General features: G+C 42.6%; 1 pseudogene across 1 annotated transcript; it reads left to right on the top strand.

Annotated features, from left to right (window-relative positions):
• Positions 1 to 896: 896 nt before the first annotated feature.
• Positions 897 to 4,904, top strand: LOC308565546 (large ribosomal subunit protein P1 pseudogene; annotated as a pseudogene). The gene is made up of 2 exons: positions 897 to 1,031; positions 4,611 to 4,904. The product of its transcript is annotated as a large ribosomal subunit protein P1 pseudogene (transcript).
• Positions 4,905 to 6,371: the final 1,467 nt, after the last annotated feature.

Genomic DNA, 6,371 nt, shown 5'->3' with positions numbered 1-6,371 from the left:
TGGAATTGCAGTCCAGTTTTGTGCCTGGTGGGTTAGTCTGTGGATCTCAGGGGTTAGCCGTATATCATTGTGTGTCTCTCTCTGTCTTTATTGCAGTAAAATACATGTAAGTTTACCAATAGTGACATTTAGTACATTCATGTTTTGCAACCATCATATCAAGGTCCAGAATACATCTTCTCTCAATTCTCCTTTGTCTTTTTTTTTTTTTTTTAACCCAAATGTTAGAACCAATTTTCTCTGCCCCTCAGTTTATAGAGCACACATCTAGTAAGTTTATAGACCTAGCTAGAGCAGGAGCTAAAGGAGGTTGCTTGAAACCTTGTGGCCTGATCAAACTGGTTTGACAGGGCTCAGGAATCTGTGACTGGCTGTGAGGACCTGGGCCCTGCTGCCTGGAAACCCCCACATGTTTGCAAAGGGACTGGCCCCGGAAAGGATCAGCTGCCTTTTGTTAACTGGATAATCAGTATTCTCTCTCCTAAGAGACTGGAATAAAAAAGGTCTATATTTGCTGAAATACACTGTTGCTTTTAGATGACTGACAGTATTTGAAGAACCACAACTTAATTTTTATTTACTCTTTTTTAAAACAGAAAATGGTCAACACTCTGTTTAATTGATGCCTTCGTCAACTAAAGTGGAGAGTCATTTTCATTAGCCCCCTCTCACAGATGACAATATGAATCTCAGTCTAACCACTATGCTGTACACCTGCAGCTAATATAAAATAATACTGAATGTAACTGGTAATTGAAAAAGAAAATTTAAAAACTACATGAAGGCTCAGAGAAGTTAAACAGCTTGAAAGAGCACACATCTAGGAAGCTGTCGAGCCAGGATTCAAACTCTGGTCTGTTTAACCCTAGAGCCCATGCTCTTAACTAACAGGGAGCATGGCCATGTTTCCTCCACAGAGCAAAGAGCAAAGACAAACAAGGCGTCTGAGGAAACACAGCCTGTCTCAAGAGCAAGAAGCATCGTCAAAGAAGCTACCCAAACAAGTGGAACCAACTCTACGAAGCTGCCAGGTAACATATCTCACAGAAATACCAACAACCCTACCCGCTGTTGGTTCCATTCATCACGAGGAACTGACTTACCAACCCCTGTAAAAACCTGCTGTGGGCCTGAGCCTTCACCTCCAGGATTTGTTCACACCACTTCCTCTTGCCTGGTTAGATCCTAGGACCCTCGTTTCCCTCCTTCCAGTACATTCTCTCTCCTTTGGCTTCCCTTTCTGGGCTCCGGATTCTGGCTCTCCACACTCCTGGCCACATGCCACTTGAGCTCTAGCCAACATTCCAGCTCGACAATGATCTTAACATTGACCCGTTGAACTGCAGGTGAGAGGGGCTCAGGCCTGGCTCCCGCCTCCGCCTCAGGCTCCGCTGCACCTTGCTGTTTACAGAACACTTGAAAAAAATATCCTTTAATGCTTATGGAAGAAGACAGAGTAGGTACTATTTTCTCTATATTTTTAAACATCACAAACATTTTAAGCATACAGAAGAAATACAGAGACTAATATAGAGACATCTATGAACACTGCCCAGACTTGACACATTTACATTTTTTCCTTAAAGAAATAAAATGTTAGAGATATGATTGAATATTTTCCTATTCCATTTCCCTTCCTCCTTCCCCAGAGGACCTACTGCCTTTAAATTGGTTTGAATCACCCCATCCAGGTCTTAAAATTACTGTATCAATATTTATCTGGCTTTCTGAATCCACTATGGATATTATTATTTTTTTGTGTTCTTAAAACTTTTACATAATATCATACTATATGTATCCTTTTGCAACTTGCTCTTTCAAAAATTTGTTTTTAAGAATTATCTTTGTTGAAACATGTATCTAAGCTCATTCATTCTCCCTCTCTATATACACTGTATGCATATACATATACATATATTACTTATCTATTAATAGAAATTTACATAACTTTCTGTTTTGCACCATTTCAAAAGATACTGCAGTGACCAGTGTTGTACATCTGCTCTTGTAGATGTGTGCCAGACTTTTTCTAGAGCAAATTCCTGGAAGTAGAATTGCTGGGTCATCGGATATGTACAAATCAACAATTTTAGAAGACACTGCCAATTCCTCTTCCAGTGGTTGTACCAACTTACATTCCCATCATCTGATTTTGAAAATTTCCTTTTCCCTTTATTCTTCACAGCTCTTGGCATTGTCAGATGTTTTGATTTTTTTTTAGCAATCTGTCCACTTAAAAATAATTTCTTATTGTTTTATCATGGGTAGATTCTTAAATTAATTATTCAATTTCTTTATTATAGTGTTCACTCAAGTTTTCTATTTCTTTTTGACTTAATTTTGGTAATTTATAGTTTTTTTTTAAACCTGCATATTTCACCTGCATTTCAAATATCTTGGCATAAAGTTGATTATAATATTTTCTTATTATTTTAAAATTAATTGTGATTATATACTCCTCGTTCTTGATATTGTTTCTGTCTTCTCTTTATTTTAATAGATCTTACTAGAGGATTCTCTATTATATTAATTTTTTTCAAAAAATAAGCTTTTGGTGTTATATTTTTTCTTGTTCCCTTTTTTCTGTTTCATTAATTTCTGTGCCTATCTTTATCCCTTCCCCCCCTGTTTTGGGGCATACAATCTGTGATTCTTTTTCTAACTGCTTTAGTTGCTTGATAAATTAATTTTTAATCTTTCTTTTTTCTAACATATGTTTTTAAGGTTATAAATTTCCCTTCAAAAACTATTTTAGTTGTTTGATATATTGTTTCCTGGTTGTAATTTTGTCCTAAATATTAAATAATTTTTATCACATTTCTTAACTGATCAAGCATTTATTTAGAAAAGTGTTTTAAATTTTCTAACTATATTAGAATGCAGTATGATGGGGTGATTGGTAATGTTTTTGCCAAAGAATTTTTAATATTGTTGTATTTTAGACAGCAAGTGCAGATTGAGTGATATAAACTATTTTATGTTTGTTGAGACTTTTCTGTGATCTAGGTTGGGGCCAGTTTTTGTAAATGTTCCATGGGTGCTTGGAAAGAATATAGTACTGAGTTATTGAGAAAACTGAGGTTCATAGAGGTCAAGTGGCAAAACTCATCTAGACCAACCTTCATTTGGGAACGAAGCATCTATAGTCTAGAATTCATTTGGATCTGCTGACCATTTCACTGAATGGGTAATTTTCCTCTGACGAGCACTAAGGCACAAAGAATGCTATTGAGTATCTAGGAATATCTCTCAATAGTAAAACAGATAAAATGGGTGTTTCACCCTTCCTTTCGGCCCTAAATCGAAAACTGACTTCTTACGCACCTTGCGTTCTCCAGTGTGTGTACAGAATCTCACTAATTCTCTAAAAGAGTAACAAACGACAGGCAATGTGCTGAGAGCTAGATTAATGACAGAACACAGAGGAGACCACTTCCTCCTTCCCTATGTAAGATGGTTATCAAACAAACAGAGCCATCCGTGAGACTTCTTATTTGAAATTTCAGTGGATATGCCCACCCATCCATCCTCTGATATGTGACAGCTTTACGGCTAAGGTTGGAATTGTAATTGCACAACTTTCTAGCCTACTGCTTCAGTCCTCCAATCATGTTTCTTATTAATAAGGCTGAGGTCCCAAGGGAAACAGTTTGGGGATAGCTCACAACCTCTTGTTATTGTAAGGAAACGAACAAAGCCCGCTGAAGGTGAGGAGTGTCACCGTGTCATCTCTGCTCGTGAAAGACAGCCCAATTTTCAGTTGGGGAACAAAGAGTATATTTGAGGGTGAAAGGCTGGTGAAATAGCTTGGCTGAGTAAATGCTCCTGTAGCAACGATTATTGCCTCATCACTCAAAGGTGAAAGAACAAGAAAATAAAATGGTACAGATTACACCACCAGGTAACAGATGAGGGGAAAAAGAGGAATATAGTCCGAAAGGTAGCAAGTGCTCACATGGCCTTCGGTAGCCCCGGAGAGAGGATACCTGTACTAATTTTGGATTGTGCAATCGTATGGAGCACTCACACCCCACTGAAAAAAAAAAAATCATGAGTAAGATTGGGGGCAGTTTAGACGGACTCAGAAAGAAACATTTGAGAGACATGGCTGGCACTGCAAAGTGAGGGTCAGACCAAGGGTGGAATTAGTATTAAATGTCCACTTGTGTCAGACCTTGTGCTAAAGCAATTTACATACATTATTTTAAATTTTCCTTATTAGTCCTTTGAAGAAGGTTTTATTTATTTTTTCTTTTTCTTTTTTTCTTTTTTTGAAGAAGGTTTTAATATCCTTAACTTACAGGACCTATTGAAGCTCAGAGACCTGAAGTGATTCATCTAAGTTCACGTAGCTAATAAGTGGAAGACCTGGGACTTGAACCTCAGTCTGCTTGGCTATCACTCCATAGTGCCTTTAAATGAGATGATGTCTGCAATTTAGCAGTTTATTTAGAAGGTTAACTGCTCCTTTCCCCAGCTGCCGGTAAGGGGCTCGGTTCTTCGGAGGAAGCTAAGGCCGCGTTGGGGTGAGGCCCTCACTTCACCTGGCGACCAGCGCAGCTCCCGGCAGCGCTCGCTCACCACTGGCCCGCACCATGGCCTCGGTCTAGGAGCTTGCCTGTCTCTACTGGGCCCTTATCTTGCACGAAGGTGAGGTGACGGTGACAGAGGATAAGATCAATGCTCCATTAAAGCAGCTGGGGTAAATGTTGGACCTTCCTGGCCAGGCTTGTTTGCAAAGGCCCTGACAATGTCGGCACTGGGAGCCTCGTCTGCACTGTGGGGGCTGGTGGACCTGCCCCAGCAGGAGGTCCCGACGCCTCCACCGCGGCTGCCCCCTGAGAAGAGTGGAAGCAAAGGCAGAAGAGTCTGATGATGACAAGGGCTTCGCTCTTTTTGACTAAACCTTTTGTAACACATTCAATAAAAGGCTGATCTCTGTTAACAAACAAACAAACAAACAAATTAATTAATTAAAGGTTAAACGTGTGATGATGACAAGGTATCCATTCTGGGCCGATTCCTTTCCCACCTCCCTGAGCCAACGGAGAGGAATTCTGCACAGATGTGCTTCCCCGGGTAAACTGTACAGTCCTGCAACCTCCCTCATCCCTCTGCTACACAGCTGTCACCGTTTAAAAACAGGACTCGAGCCCCCGCTCGCCGGGTCTCGCCTCTTGTCCTGACCTGTTTCAAGGGCTGCGCGCTGATCTGGATTTCACCTTCTCCTTCCCCGTTCCGTTCCTCCACCCCTGATCTCCGTTTCTATCCTCAGTGCTTTTCTCCAGTTTCTTACCTCCCCTTGCACCCCCTGACCGCCCGCACGCCAGGCATAGTTTTCCTGGCCAAGGATACGGTACTCACCTCCTCCCCGGCTGTGTTGCCGTGTGTCTTAGGCCCCTCTGGCTCACCTCCATTCCTGGGACCACCTGCCTCCCTCCCTCCCTCCCACTGCGGGTTCAGCGCAGTCTCCCATCCTCTGCCCTTAAATTTCCATCATTCATGAGTGGAAATGCACTGAGCAGCTCCTGTGTGCCAGGCACTAATCCAAGCTTGGGTGGGGTGTGTGTGTGTGTGTACATAGGCCCAAGGGGATCATGGGGCTGTGATAGAGACAAACAGGTAAACAGAGTCCTCCAGCCATGCAGTGAGTGTTCGGATACAGGCGTGCTCGGGGCGTCCACGTTACGGGAACTGTGAGGTCATCTCCACCGAGGCTGACGTGGGGATCAGGGGAGGCTTGGCAGAGGTGAGCCCTTACCTGAATCTAGAGGAGGGGGTAGGAGTTCCCATAATTTCCCACCAGCTGGGTTGCTATGGGGATCGGTACAGTGGGCGCCTGAAGTTTAGGGAGTAAGGTAGAAGGGTAGGTAAGAAAGTAAAAGGGAGGTTACCTCATGAGGACTTTTCATGTCTTCTACTCAGTCCTTTAAGGTTAAGGGAAAATTACATTCCCGACAGGAGTTTCAGTCCTCTGCTAGCAGGGAGGACTTCTTCTTCTTCTTGCCGTTTGTGAAAACAAAATAGTGGTGGTGGGGAGATTATGTGAGTAATTACCTTTCCTATGATACTAAGACCCTTCTTTTTTAAGTTTGTCGCTGTGTGTTGGTGAGTGGCCTACCAAGGGGCCCTCTTACTGGGCACAATGTTCTTGTTTGAGGCCCCACCTGCTGGTAAGAGCCGGGAGTTCGTAAGTCCCCACAACCTCGGCTCAGGGCTTCATCTTCCTTTCCTTCAGGCATCTTGCAACCCAGGAGCCCTGACTTGTGTCTTGGGGCAGAAAGTTCAGGCGGATTTGGTCCTATTTCAGTGGATTGGCTGCGTGAAAGTTAGTGTGGTGGGAGCAGGTCCTGGTGGTGGCGGCAGTCGCC

The sequence above is a fragment of the Miniopterus schreibersii genome (assembly GCF_964146895.1).
Source record: "Miniopterus schreibersii genome assembly, chromosome: 12".
Classification (NCBI taxonomy): Eukaryota; Metazoa; Chordata; class Mammalia; order Chiroptera; family Miniopteridae; genus Miniopterus; species Miniopterus schreibersii.
This window is presented reverse-complemented; position numbering and strand designations above follow the sequence as displayed.